The following is a 16,277-nucleotide window of genomic DNA, read 5'->3' as shown; positions in this document are numbered from 1 at the left end:
TATTTGATAAGAAATTGATATCTTGAAATCCTATAACTCAATGACAATAGGACAAACAGCCCAATAATAAAATAGGCAAAATATATGAAAAGGCATTCATCTGAAGAAGAAATACAAATGGCTAAAAATCACATGAAAAAATGTTCATCCTTACTAGCTATTAGGTAGATGTAAATCAAGACCACAATGAAATATCATCTCAAATCAATAAGAATGACTGCCATTAAACAAACTGGAAACTGGAGAGGATGTGGAGAAATTGGAACTCTTATTCATTGCTGGTGGACTGCATAATGTGACAACCACTTTGGAAGACAGTCTAGCAGTTCCCCAGGAAACTGGATATTGAGCTACCCTACAATTCAGCAATTGCACTTCTCAGTATATACCCAGAAGATCTGAAAACAGTGAAACCAACAAATATTTGCACACCGATTTTCATAGCAGCATTGTTCACAATTGCCAAGAGATGGGAACAATCCAAATGTCCTTCAACATATGTGTTATATACACATGATGGAATACTATGAAGTAGTAAGAAGGAATGAGGTCATGAAACATGGCAACATGGATGAACCTTGAAGACATAATGCTTAGTGAAATAAGCCAGACACAAAAGGAGATATATTGTATGTTACCATTAATGTGAACTCTGAGAATTGTAAAATAAGTGTCTTATAATATGGAATATAGGGGACCTAGAAATAGACAGAAGCTAGTGAAGGGGAAACAATAATCTAATATGTACAGAGATGATAATGAGGGTGATCTTAATGGTATGGGAATGGTCTGGTGTGACTACAGTTCATTAATGTGATTATAAGTATCAGTGAAGCATTAAAGATGAACATGTTTGTAAATGGTTATTTCAATGCATACAACCCACAGAGTAGCACCACAAATCAAAATAAGTGTTGGCATGATATACTTATAAGGTATGACAGTGTTGCAGAGGGTTAACAACAGAGTGGTACAGAAAAACTACCCATTATATTTTAAAGACTATATTTAATAGAAAAATCTTACCAACTCTACACTGGATAGAGGTGATGTTGACACATTCCTGTAAGTGTAATTAGCAGTGCTGAATTACTGGGTGTGATTATGGGTGAAAGGAGAAGTTTAGGGTCATTCATGTCATTATAAGGAAAGGAAGATGAAACAGGACTGTAAAACATAGTGAACCTTGTAGTGGATGATAAATGTGGTTATTTGTACACATATAAGAATTTTTTACATGAAATAGAATAAATTAAGTTGCTATTATAAGGTGTTAATAATACGGTGGCATGTGGGAAAAGATACAACTAATGCAAACTACAGACTATAGTTAACAGTAATATTGCAGTATTTTTAATCACTTGTAACAAAGCTGCTACACCAACACTAAGTGTCAATGATAGTGCAGTATATAGGATATGGGATTTTTTTTTCTTTTTGGAGCAATGAGAATGCTCTCAGATTTATTGTGGTATGAATGTACAACTATGTGATTACATCAAGTGTCACTAATTGTACAATTTGGAATGATTGTATGGTGTGTGAATAAGATTGCTAAAAAAAGTTACTGGAAAGGGACATAAATTAAGCTGAGCTTTTTTTTTTTTTTTTTTTTTTAGGAAGAATCATATGGAAGCAGTCTTTGGGAGGTAAGATGGATATCAGCTGGATATGAGTGACAAGAAACTAAAGTTTTGCAGTTTTGTAAAACAGATATAAGTAGTTTTGAGGGTTGGGACCTCAGTTGTATCAGTAGGAATGTGTGTGGTATTTTAGTGTTCAGAATGTAAGAGAAGGGTGTGGAAATAAAGGTGAATCCCTCATTATACTAAAAGATTATAGAGGCTGGGGAAGCTAACTATTAAGGACTTTTCAGTTACAAAATCTCTTGATCATTTTCAAGTCTTCCTCTATTGGGTACTGGGGCATCATATCATCTTAATATTATTTGAATTTGGTAATGTGAAACAAAAACACCTGGTTTTCAACCACATATTCCAACAATATTTAAATGTTATTGATTTTTATATCTTGCTACTTCTTTTTGATTGTGAAGAAAATGCTATTTTGCCACCCAACCCCAACTTAATTCTAATTATTCTACATAATCTATGAATTATAGAAGCTTTTCATATGGTCCAATAACATACAGATACAACTGGAAAGGGCATTAGAAGGTATATTTACAGTGAGAGGCAACTTTTATGCTTTAAATGACACATAGATATTAAATTTTATTGTATGTTTTGATTAATAAACATAAATATTTTGAGAAGCTTATTAAGTACTAACAGCTCAAGTCATTAACACATTGGAGCATGGTGTATAATCAATTTAATGTGCTTCTTGATTCAGTTTCCTAGTATTAGTTTGAGGATTTTTGCACCTATATTCATAAGGATAATTGATTTGTAGTTTCCTTTACTTGTGATGTCTTTATATCTGGCTTTGTTATCAGTATGATATCCCATAGAAAATATTAGGAAGTGTTCGTGGTTAAAATGGGAATAACCATACTAAAAAGATTTTTTTTTAAATACAAGTATAATTTCAATTACTGAAAATTTATACACTAATCAAATCATGACCACATCTAACTGCACAATTTTATGACTGTTTTAAAAGAGAGAAAACATATTAGTTGAGAACTTCACATTGAAATTTCTTTTTAACATTTTAGCCAGTGAATCTATGACTTTCTTATTTCTCAGGCTGTAGATAATTGGATTTAGAAAAGGAATTATGAAAGTGTAAAGCAGAGAATCCATCATATCTTGATCATCTGCCTGAGGAGATCTGGGGTGCACATACATGAAAAGAAGAGTGCCATAATATAAAGAGACAGACAGAAGATCGGCTTCACAGGTGGAGAAGGTTTTCCTTATGTCTTTTACAGAATTATTTTTTAAGACTGTAAAGAGAATAGATGTATAAGAGAAAATAACAGTCATGATGGTGAACACCTGAATTGAACCAGAGAAAATAAAAACCATCAGAAAATTAATAGAAGTGTCAGTATAGGAAATCTTAAGCAATGGTATGATGTCACAGTAGAAGTGATGTATTGTGTTGGATTTACAGAATGTTAATCTGAATAAAAAACCTTCATGAATTGAGGCATGAAGAAGGCCACCTACAAATGAGCAGACCGACAGCTGGATGCATAGTCTATTGGTCATAATCACTGGATAGAGTAACGGTTTGCATATTGCTATATATCGATCATATGCCATTGTTGCCAGGAAAAAACATTCTGTGGTTGCACTAATTAAAAAGGAAAAAAAAAATGTATCATGCATGCAGGTAGAGATATCATTTTACTGTTGGCCAAGGAACTGACCAGCATCTTGGGGGTCACTGAGGATGATAGCTAAGCATCCACAAAGGCTAAACACCCAAGGAGTAAGTACATAGGGGTGTGAAAGTGAGGGTCATTCCAGGTGACAGCAGTAAGTCCTAGGTTTCCCATCATGGTGATCAGATATAACATAAAGAAAACCAGAAATAGGGGGATTTGCCATTCTGGTCGATCTGTGAGTCCTGTGAGAACAAACTCTGTCAGCATTGTTGTATTTTTCATTTCCATGTCCTCACTGGATGCCTCCTGAATTAAGATGCAATACATGCAAGAAGAATATTCACTAAGTATTATAAAATGAAAATTAGGAGGAGATGAACTGAAATAATTCCATCCTTCTCTTCAGAATGACCTTTAAATTTTATTTAGCACTACTATAGTTGGTGGAAAATATTTTTGGGAGATTGAAAAATGGAAAAGAATGCAACAATCTCAGTTCAAATATGCCCAGGAATTAACTAATTTAAAGTAAAAAAAAAAAAAGCAAAAGCCATTCTAAGTATATAGTAAATACATAGGCATACTGATGAGTGTGTGAAGGAAATCTATGTGCATGTGACATGGATTCAGGGTCAGGGAAAAGAGTTTTTAAAGGCCAGGAGTATAGAATGAATTGATTGCCACATGAAGGATCTTGAATTTTATCCCTCACTCAATAAGCATGCACTGAATACATTTTTATTTTAAATACTTTATACACATTGAATTGTTTAGAAATAGAATAGCATTGCAACAGTTTGTTTAGCAGGATAAAATTGAGCCAAAGACTAGATCTTGAATACAGACTATATAAATAATCCCAATCAATAATTCTAGGTCTAAGTGGATTTTTATTTGAAATGGCCTCCCATGCAACCCCAAATCACTAAATCATTGAAAACATTCAGACACAATTTGTGTTATGAGTACTTTGTAAGTCATAAATACTGGAAAGGGCAATGGAAGTAGACATTTTTCTGCATATTTCCTGAAATAGATTGATAGGTAGATAGATAAAGATATAGATGTATAGATATGGATATATAGCTATTTATATAGAGAGATATCTGAAATTATTGGAGGAAATGGTTGAAGAAATAAAGGAGTTAATATTTAAGTGAATCATTTTCAGAGTTTTATTCAAAGAAGATATTTAAACAGTGTCTGTTTTTATCAGAATCATCAGAAAGATTTCTTTATATAAGAATCATTATGACCTGAGTCTTTCAACCTGGTTTCTAGTTGTTTCAGTTTCTATCTCAAAAAAACTTAACTTAAAAGTCCCTCTCATTAGGTTAATAATATAATAAAACATCAGTAAAGGGAGCAATTAAGTCTTTCAGTTATTTTGCTTATCCAGATTTTACTGTCTTTAAAATAAAATATTCAGATTATTTATTTTTTTCCAATTCTTTACCAGGTTATTTTGGTATCTTTGAAATCTAACATAAAATTATTGTAAATTAAACAGAATTTTAACTTTTTATATAATGAATAATGAACATTAAAGAAATCATTTCTCTCTTACCCATATATTGTAAGAACTTTGGAGAACCATTGAAGTTGCTAGGCTTTCTAAAAGTATGAAAAATACAGTAGCACAGGAATGACAATAACATTCAGAGTAATTCTTTTCACAGAGACTCATTTTGGAGGTTTCATTTCTTAAACTTTGGAAAATATAATCTGTATAAATTTGTTTTGAAAGCAAGAGTCAACCAATTAATTGTAAAAGTGCACAAGTGAAATTCCCCTAAGAGCATCCAAGGATTCCCTTCAGGACAAAGGTAAGCTGTTAAACTGGGCATTACTGACTTGGACACCTGTGAGGATTCCAGGTTCTTCCACAGGGTATTTGACTTTGAAATCAAAAAGGTCAAGTCGTTGCAGACACATCCACTGGAAACAACTAAAATTGCACTTTATGTCATAATTTTCCACCACAGAGGACAACTTTTGATGGGTTTATGCAAACTTCAGTTTATATATAAATTTTTTTCTGATTGTGTTGATTAGCATGGTCATGTCTGAACTAATGAAAAGATGATTTTAATCAGGCCAAAGTACTAGATTCCTATCATGAGCAACAAGAACACAAGTTGTCCCACCATTGCAAACTGCAGCTCAAATTACTTAGCTCCCCACTTTGAGCTGAAATCTGATGGATGAGAATAGCAAAAGGAAAAACAAAGACAAAGGACAGCAGCAAAAGGTGTACTACATCAGCGCTTTCCAAACTTTATCACCTATGAATCTACTAAAGATCCTGTTAAAAATGAAGATTTGGACTGAGTAGGTCTTAGATAGAGACCAAGAGTCTACATTTTTGATTATGCCTGTGGACACATGCCATCCACAAAGCCTTGATCATTAAAGTAATTAGATTATTGGATAAAAAAGAAGTGTTCAGTGTGGCTAGCATGCAAAGATGAAGCAGGAGGGAGGTGCCAGAAGAGTCCTCGGAAGCCATCACACAGAGTCTAAGGAGCTAGGTCAGGAATTTTTTTCTATTAACTCAACATAAATTACTGAAAGATAATTGAATCACAAAATTTGATTCAATTTAAAAAGCAGATTAATTCTGAAAGGTCCTAGTCTCTATATCATAATGCACTGGGATCTCAAGAATTTTATAATTTTATAACATGGTGTTAAATGATTTACCAATTTAAAGTATTGGTGTGGGGGTAGAAGGAGAGAAGACTGGAGATAAAAATTATTTATAAGTGAGCTGACTAACTCACACAAATGGTAAAAATGAACTGACGACCACAATAAATCAATTTATTAGAATTTTTTCTTTATTGGAGGAGTTGTGGGTTAACAGAACAATTATGCATAAAATACAGGATTCCCAAATACCACCCTATTATTGACACCTTGCATTGGTGTGGAGCATTTGTTACAATTGAGGATAGCACATTTTTATAATTATGCTATTAACTATAGTCCATGGTTTAACTTAGGGGTTCACTGTGTAGTGTAGTTCCATGGATTTTTTCAAAGTTTATTCTGTTACTACATGTAAAATCTAACATTTCTCCTTTGAGTTACATTCAGATACATATTTCAGTGCTGTTAATTACATTCACAGTTTTGTGCTACCATCAACAAAGATTTTAAATCAATTTAAAGTTACTGTTTTTTCCATTCCAGAAACATCACCAGCACTGTTTAAGAATATATTCCAGAGCAGGTCATGTTCAATTGATTATAAAATACACATGATGTGAAGGCACTTTAAAATTTAATCTTTATATAATACTTCATCAAAAGTGATAGAAACCTGGTGAATTAACCTAATTTTGCTTGTACTGATGCCTTATGAATTTCCCTAGCATACAGAGGAGCAGCTAATGGGTGCACCTCTGAGGTTGCACAGTATCAGCTCACAGGCTCCCTTCAGCCCTGACCCAGAGTAGTTGGTAGAGACCTTAGTCCACCTTCTAGGCCTCTTCTGATAAAAGAATGATGATGCACAACTTAAAGAGGAAGAAATGAAACAAGGCAGCATGATATAGGAATTCTTTTTCTATATCTCATTAAGTGTTCTAACACCCTACTAGAAACAGGTATATTTCTCTCTAGGATAAAATTATATATATGCCATGTGCTGCAACATCAATATGTAAAAACTCTGAATTGCAAAAGTAATAAATTGAATGATTATGGACTCTACAGAAGTTACCATATGTCATTTAAATCCTCCTTACTGCTAACATTTTTAATATTAGCAAAGTTAATACAGTATTTTGCATATAAACATTTACACATTTTCAGCAAACTTGCATAAAGCAAGGTCCAATTTAAATTAACTTTCTTCTTTTGCAGAGGTTTAGAAATATGTTATAAGAAATGAAAGATAATCATATTTCTGTTTGGGTTCACCTTTGAAACATCTGAGATACTGAGTAATGCATCACCATTCATGTAATGATTGAGTGGTTGTTGTCCCAGGATATGAACTGTACCTCACTTGTCCTGCAGGCTTTCTGTCCCTCCCAGTCTTTTAGCTTTCTGCCCTCATTTTCTCTACTCATCTTGGATTGTCATCTGTGTGTTCACAAGCATCTGATATTTTCTTGCTCCTGTAACCTACCATGACACCTTCCTTCACAATTCTTAGCCCTATTCCTATACAGTGTTATTCATTTTTCTTGTGCTCCATTTTGAGAAATCAAGGATAGTGGTTTAAAATTATAAAATGAATATGTAAAAAATTATGCTATCTGACTTCAATTGCTTAACATTTCTAATCATTTCTCAGTTTTGCCCTAATACCCACTGTCAAATTGCTATAAAATTTTGTTGGGAGAAACCCTTATTCTTCCTCTACATGTATATGGAAGGGACTTATGTCTCTGTCTTTAAGCAAGGAATGTTGGAATAAACTCTTCCAGTTTCTCCAAACCGTATTTGATCTCCCTATAAAAGGAGGAATGCATTACGTGATTGGAGAGATTGCTGGGATGCTGGCAACCACAAGAAGCAACATGGTGTGTGGTGGTTAAGTAGCCAGCTCTGGAGTCAGAATACTGAATTTGTAATACCAGGTCTCTCGCTTAGCCTTTTTGAGCCCTTCTTTTCCCATCTGTGAAATGATGTGATTACCCTAGCTGCCTCATGTAGCTGTAATGAAGATTATGAAAATTGCTCAGCACAAAGTATCCATTCAAAAAGTGCTGGTTATTAATGGTTGCATAACAAGGGGATGCAGTCACTAAGCCTCTAAGCTATGGCCCTCAGCCTAAGCTGCACACTGGAATTGCTTGGAGAACTTTTTAAAAATACCTATGCCTGGGTTTCATCCCCAGAGATTCTTATTTAATTGGGCTGGTGTATGGCCAGGTCACTGGAGTTTATTCAGTCTCTCACTGGGATTCCGATGGACATTTCTGTTTTTAAACCCCTTCTCCAAAGTGAGCATGGGATTCTTTTTCTGCTCTCCAAACTGTTAGAAATAGACAGTGGACTCTCCTTTGTACTTGTTCTTTGGTGTAAACAATTCTGGCCCAGTGCCTTCCTTCTACAAGCCACTCCTCCCTTTGCTGAAGACTGGCTCTTGGACCCAGGCTCCAGTCCATCTCAGCCCTCCTGGCTACTGATGTATGCAGTCTGTCTGCAGACCCAATACACACCAGTGGTTGGCTGGCACTAAGTTGAGATTTAGCAGGAAGCAATAGAAAACCTGGTTTCTTTGGCTTCTTTTGTGAATTACATTATCTAATCCAGTATTTCCAGGGACTTTAAAGCTTGGATTTATTAGGCCTCTATCAGGAAAGTACATACTTTGATCCCCAACTGCTTGTTAGTTCATTTTATTCATACTCTTTTGGTTAGAACCTGGAAGGAAAGAGGTATAGGTGAGTGTCTGACATTATCTCAAGCTAGAAATGCTTGAACAGTAGGCATGGAATAGCATTATACATAAAATGAAGATATAATATAATCTACCTTGTGAGGGTTAAATAAAAAGGTATTACCTGTGGAGTGTTTTGAATAGATCTTGAAAAATTGTCAGAGGTCAATAAACACGAGGTATTATTTGGAGGCTAATACTGAACATGGGTGAGAAGTCTTTTGCTTGGCCTGCGTTTCAGGCTCTGTCATACACAGGGCTCAGCCAATTTTGTGATTTGCCTTGTGCTTTCACTTCAGCTGGGACAAGAACTGGGGCTGGTATCAAATTGTCAGGGAAAATTTTTAGCTTCCAGATAGGGTTCATTTCAATATAGATACATCATTACTGTGCAAGCTTTTTAGCCAAAATTGTGTCTTACAGAAATAACAAAAAATAAGTGCTATCCTGAGTGCAATGTAGGATGATGTTTACAAAGAAATACTGGGGATTACTTTAGGTTAGATATTTGGGGAAGACCTGTAGGAAAACGTAAGAATTTCAGCTGAGCCATGAGCAGCAAGAGCCAGATATGGCAGACTGAGTGAACATATTAGTTACAGAAGAGACATAATGAAAATAATTTAAGGTAGAAATAAGCTATGCATGCTTGAGGAACCCATAAAAATAGTTGAGTATGGTTGATGATAGGATTTGTTCTTACAGAGTTTATAACATAGGATAAGGAGTTTGCATTCTGTTTTTGGTGCAAAGAAACCTTGGGAAGGAGTACTAATTTATTATTGTTGCTGTTAGAAATTACACAAATGTAGTAGGTAAAAACAGTGTAAATTTAATTTATTTCAGTGCTGGAGAGCATATGTCTAAAACAGGTCTCATTAGGCTAAACTTAAGGTGCTGGCAGAATTGTGCTCCTTCTGAAGTCTTTAGGAGAGGATGTTTTTGCCTTTTACATCTTCTGCAGCCTGTCTGTATTCCTAGGCTCATGAAACCCTTCCATCTTCAAAGCCAGAAAAGGCCAGTTGAGTCATTGTATCACAATGTATCACTTGGACTCTGACTCTGACTTTTCTGTCTGCCTTTTCAATATTTAAAATACCTCTGTGATTATATTGAGCCCATTCAGGTGATCCAGGATAATTTCCTTATTCCAAGGATAGCTGATTAGTCACCTTAATTTCATTTCACCTTAATTTCATTAATCCCTCCTTGGTATATAACATAACACATTTATAGGCTAAAGGGAATTGAATATGTGACACCTTTGGAAGGCCATTATTATGTCCACACAAGATGATTTTATAGCAGATAAATTGCAGTGATTATTTACGTTTTAACTAGAATACTTTACATAATCTTAGAAAATGGTTCATTAAGGGTAATGGAAGAAGTGGGGAGACCAGCTAGGATAAAGCAATAGTTCAGAATATACTAGTGGACATAATGAAAAGCAGATGGACTTGGGTTATGTTTTGGAAGATGAGCCAACAGGATGCTGATGATGTGTGCTTGTAATGCAGGATGAGGGGGAAAAAGAGCTAGTAAAGAAAATGTGATGGGTGGATAATTTCATTTATTTTATTGAAGGAAAATTTAGTATGGAGGCAGATATGGAGATAGAAAACATGAGCTTTATTTTATCCATGTGTGTTTGAAATGTCTTTCAATTATCTAAGTAGAAATTTCAAATAGCAATTGAATATAAAGCTCTACTTTGGGAGGCAAACCTGTGTTTGAAGTGATATATATATATATATATATATATATATATATATATATATATTTCAAGCTATAGGACTGAATATTATCATCTAGAGAGAGTGAGAAGATGGAAAAGAAAAGAGTGCTTGGACCAGAACACTCTGGTATTTTAACATTTAGAGTAGACCACACTGCCTAGCATACAATTTGCCTTGTGGGAGGAGAATTCAGTAGTGTAGTGTTTTGGTTTTCTAAAGCTGCAATATACCAGAAATGGGTTGGCTTTTAAAATGGGGATTTATTAACTTACAATTTACAGTTCTTAGGCTGTGAAAATGTCCAACTCAAGACATCAATAGGGTGATACCTGGACTCTTAAGATGGGATGTTGGTATCCAGGACACCTCTGTCACATGGGAAGGCACATGGCTAGTGTCTGTTGGTCCTTCACTCCAGGTTTTTGTGGCTTTCAGCTTTTAGTTCCAGGGGCTTCCTCTCTGAGCTTCTCTCAATTTAATTTTTTTTTAAAGGACTCAAGTGAAAGTATTAAGACCAACCTTGGAGAGACTCCGCAATTCATGTAACATAATCAAAAGATCCCACCTACAACTGGTCTGCACCCACAGGAAAGGATTAAAAGAACATTGTCTTTTCTGGGGTATGTAACAGCTTCAAACCACCTCATGTAGAAATTAGAGGAAGTGTCTTGAAAAAATGAGACAAGAATGTCAAACTGAGGAAACTGAATTTTATTTACTAGACCCTGAGTGCTATTTTCTTGACATTGAATATTTTAAGTCAAAGGATCTCTTTCATCAAATCTGAGTTTTAGAAAACCTATTACTACTGTGGTGACCCAACACTTTGTTTTCAATGCTGTGCTTTGCAATTTGATATGGCATAGAAGTTAAATCAAACAACAAATGTTTACTGAGTGCTTCTTTTGTACCAAGTAAGATTAAACTGTGGAATAAGGTGACTTAAACTAAGATAATTATAGAAAAAGGAAACAAAAACCCCAAATTGAATGTGATGAAGGTTGGTATTCTTTTCTGATCACGTATGGCTCATTAATCAAGAGTTGATAGGGCTTAACAGTGCCAAACTTAATATAATAAGCAGTGTTAATTTATAACATTATAAGACCTAATCCTGTTTGCTGAAACTTCTCAGTGAACTAGGGAGGCAGTGATATAAACACATAATTACAAAGAAAAGTCACAATCCATAGTATAATCCTACAAATAGAACTCTAGGTGTGTAGATGTGGAACGACTTAATTTGACTGGGGGTGTTAAATAACTTCCCTTAAAAGCTATCTTTTCCATAAAAAATACCACTCTAGTTTTGAGTAGAAAGTAAAACTCCATGTTGAAGAAGCAATGGAGTATAAGCCCCCAAAACTTTCCTGAGACACTAAAGTACTTTCCTCTTAGGATATGGACACCACTGTTGTCCAAACCATGGTGAACACAGAACACATTGCTCTCCCATTCACTCTGACTCAACTGATTCCCTGCAGCACAAAGTAGATTGAGGAATTATTTGTGCAGGTATTTACTCCATTAGAAGATAACTCGGGAAACAAACAATTTGTTTCCAGAAAAACTGGAAGAGCAGTTCTCAACCCTTTTCCACTTTGACAAGCAAGTTGGCAGATGATATTGACTGCATCACACACTCTTTGGGCTTCTTCTGTTTATGAGTCATTCCCAACTGTCTAGCTATGATTCCTTTTCATTTCTTTCCATTCAAGAAAACATATTGTAATGCAAATGAGTGAGAAAGGCATTATTGAGATAAACTTGAAATCACTCTGTTAATAAACAGTACATTTTATTTAAACTATGGTACTTGATTAGTAGCAACATATTAATTGGCATTCATCTCAAATGATTATGAGAGATCAGGTGTCGAAATAGTCTGAAATTTGCTGATCTTGTTAATGTGTTTTATATGTGTGCGTTACTCATCTTGTGCTTATGTTTTCCTTTAGTGAGGGCTCTGCACTATCTCTAAATCTACCACTGAGAGGCAGATGCTGTCTTTTCTGTCAGGTGGAAGCCCAGGCATGACTCAGCCCCAGCAGTTAATGTCCAAGAGTTTGAGGAACAGAGAGCACACAAGACCCCCACTCCTGTTTACTTGTCTGAGAGCTGCCCTCTTCCTAAACAAAGTAACTGACACTAGAAAAGTCCAACCCTTCAAGAGAGATTCCAACCTTATCCACAAGAATATAATCAAATCAGCACCAGAATAGTCATATTAAAATATTCTACAATTAATACCAGCATTTACATAAGAAACTTGCACACACACCAAATAATAAAAGCTGTTTTATTATAGATTGCATGAGACAGTTCATTTGGCATTGGTCTTGAAAGACAAGCAGAAATTTTCTAGGCAGAGAAGCACTGGAAAGGGAATGCTAAGAAAAGTTAACGTGCAAAATATCAGAGGCATAAAAGCTCATGAATTGTTTTAAGAATGGAAAGCATTTCCCAGTCTTGATAAGCATAAGGTGCAGATGCACTAGGGAAATAGGTACTAATAACTCTTTATAGAAGAGTTACTCAAAGGTTAATTCAGTTTTTGATATATTCTGCCTGAAATATATAGTGAATGAATCAGCTATCCATAAAAAATTGCCCAGGTGTTCAAAAATCATTCTATAAACAGAAGGCAGTGTCTTTAAATTTGTTTTTAGAAGAGTAAGAATCAGAAATCTTCCCCAAACAGAGGTAGGGATGAAGAAGACAAAAAGTGATAGAATAGGCAATGCTTAATACAGAAACTGGATCTGGAAACAGAAAGATCAGTATGGCGGGTGACTGCAAGTTAGGGGAGAGTACTGGTAAATGAAGACAAAATGGAAGTTAGGTTCAGATATTCCAGGGCACTGTAGACCAGGGTCAAGATTTCCAAGTGTATACAAAAGGCAGTGGGGAGACAGTCAAGATCCCCAGGCTCAGCCCTTTAGTGTCATCTATGGCAATGCCATTATCCTCAATCCCCTTATCCAACTTGCCATCAAGTTGCTATCAAGCTCCATGGATTCTTCTAAGTTCTTGCATGTCAGTCCCTTCTACTACTTTCATTTAGGACTGAATCATATAATGCTCAAATCATCTTTCAGACCATATAAAATTGGACCACAAAATTTTTATCAATAAAACCAGTTTTGAGGAAACTACTTTTCTACACTTTGATGAATATATAAAATCTGATGTTCTACAACTGTCCGTTCATGCTGAGATGGTAAATATCTGTCAGATGGAATATTGAGTTTGTCATGAAACAATATAGAGAAGGGTATAACTTGCTGTAAATAGGGAGTCAGAAATCTGTGGTAACAATTACCTTGTAGCAAAGGTAAACATGGAAATTTTGTTTCATGTATATGTAGAGGAACTTGAGCAAAGCAGTGGACTGTTCTCTCAAGATAGCAACAGTGTAAGAAGAGCAGCCAATAAAAGATTTCATTTACAGTGGATAATTTTATAGACCTTATGTGACATTATTATACTGTAGTAGAATATTTTTCTAATAATTGCATTTTTAATGCACTTGTGTCTTTTAAACCTTTTCATTTTTAGAGTATGCTGTTAAAAATTTCTATTATTTAAAAATGTATTCTAAAAATCCCAAACTTTTGAGAATCTTTGTTTCAGTGTCTCATTTCTGGCCTGTTACACTATTGTCCTGTCTTAAGTCTCTATAACAGTTTTACTGCTTACATCCAATCTACATATCATTAAAGAGGCAATCTTCAACATCACTCTATTGTTTTCAGGGTAAAGTCCAAATTTTTATCAAAAGCTTCAAAGGCTGTCACAGTCTACAGATGCCCTCATCAGCTACATCTGTCAATTTTATCTAAGACCCTCTAAATAATAGCTTGATATGTATTTTAAAAATTTGGGGCCAGCGTAAGTGTCTTGAAAAATTGAAACTCAATAACTTTAAGCAGAATATGAAATGTCCAGTTCAATAACTCCTTATTATTCTAAATATTTTATACATTTGAGTTAAAGGCTTCTGCTTATATGTCCCTTCTCTACTGTAACCTTGTGCACCAAACTTGTGTGACACCTGAGTAGGCCATAGACCTTCCTGCCCCCTCTCCTTAGCTTTTCCTACCCACCCCACACTTCATTTCCCCTTTCCCTTCAAGAATCAGCCTGTAGTCTATTTAATATTTAGACTCTTTCTCAGCTATTTAGGTAAGAATTCTGTGCTAGTTGTTAGGCCTGTGGCAAATGTCCTTGCCAGGCACATCACCCTCAGCCCCGCTGAGGTCACATGTAGACTGCTCCTGTATAAGTTGACTCAGGCTTCTCCTCCTCTCTCCATGGTGGTATTCTCTGGTCATACACTGCACTTGGCTTTGACCAGGGCCTGTGTGATATCACCGGGAATTTAACACTCTAGGAATGATTTAATGAATCATGGAGATTGATAGATAAATACCTTGACCTCACCTCTTGGTGAGAAAACTTTGTGGGATGTTTCATGCAGTCTTCCAGAAGATCCCTGGTTTCCACAGAAGTAATTTGCTCATTAATACATTTATAGCTTCCCTTCCTTCCCATATCACTTCTCTTTTCCTCATTATGCTTCTTGAGGTAGGCTCCTACTTATACTACCCAAATCTTTGCCTCAGAGTCTGCTTTTGGATGGAACATATCAACATAGCCACTAGTATTGTTTCTCTTCTTTGTTTCTTTGTTTGTACCAATCTTGTATATATCACCTAAATGGAATATTATCTACTTAAAGTGTGCTGGCAAAGTTATGTACACACACAGCTGCTATCTCCTAGCCCTCACCTCCTACTATCCTTTTCTCCCCTTGGTGGGTTCATGAAAGTTGTTATTATTTTTCCACGATTAGCTAGCTGTATGAATTTTTCTTAGGTCATTTATCAATCTAGGATATCCATGTTTGGTTATGTGTTCCCATATAAATGTTTTCTTTTCTATTGAGTATCCCTAGAATATTCTTAAAACAATTTTCAGTATATGTATTTTGTTCAAAGAACAAACTTTTTTCATATGCTCTCCCTTGGCAGTGAATGAAGGAAAAAAGCAAACTAAGTATGATAAATTTATATCTTAGGAGTGAAGAAAGATCCCTAAGGATGAAGAGGCTGACTATTCATCTTGAAAGGAAATTACATTTGAAAGCTCAGGATGTTATTATCCATTAATGCCTTCAATGTTTAATTTCTATATTTTGTCTTCATATTTTTATCAACCTTTGTGTACTCTACTGGCTTTCACAGAGTTAATTTTTTGAGACTATTTGAAAAGTAAGTATTATTTTTTCTCCACTCATCTTAATACTTCCCTTGGAAGAGTCAAGATTTTCCTTGATGTCCTAATATAAGTCAGTTTGCCCACAGACCCTCATAATCATGAACAATTTTGAGATTTTATAAACATCCATTGTGTATCTTTTCTAAATTTTTTTCAATAAAACTCCTCCTAACATTTTTGGTTTATAACATAACAGATGACCATTGTTGGATTGTTTATTTCAGGTAATGTTCCCTTGATCATTTCCAGTTCCATTAATCTTTATTGCAGAAAGTGGCCATAACTTCCCAATATTTTCAGAAGAAATATCTGCTTCCTATATAACTTCAATCATTGTTGCCCCTAATATAAATTAAAATCTATAGGGTGCCAGTTCAAGTGTTTGCTAACCTTCTCCTCCTCCAACATCATTTCCCACATTCACCAACAGCTCTTCCAGCTTTTTATAAGTCAACCCATCACTTAACCTTGCTCATCCCTCTTCCCGCAGTATGACACTCATTTCTAGAAACACTGACTCTGCCCATTCTATCATTCCTGTTGTTCCTAATCAAATATTTAT

General features: G+C 35.1%; 1 pseudogene; it reads right to left on the bottom strand.

The window, feature by feature from the left end:
• Positions 1–2,618: 2,618 nt before the first annotated feature.
• On the bottom strand, positions 2,619–3,586 carry LOC119513277 (annotated as a pseudogene).
• Between the last annotated feature and the right edge of the window lie 12,691 nt (positions 3,587–16,277).

The sequence above is a fragment of the Choloepus didactylus genome, chromosome 1 (assembly GCF_015220235.1).
Source record: "Choloepus didactylus isolate mChoDid1 chromosome 1, mChoDid1.pri, whole genome shotgun sequence".
Lineage (NCBI taxonomy): Eukaryota > Metazoa > Chordata > Mammalia > Pilosa > Megalonychidae > Choloepus > Choloepus didactylus.
Note: the sequence above shows the minus strand (reverse complement) of the source record. Positions and strands in the feature narration are given on the sequence as shown.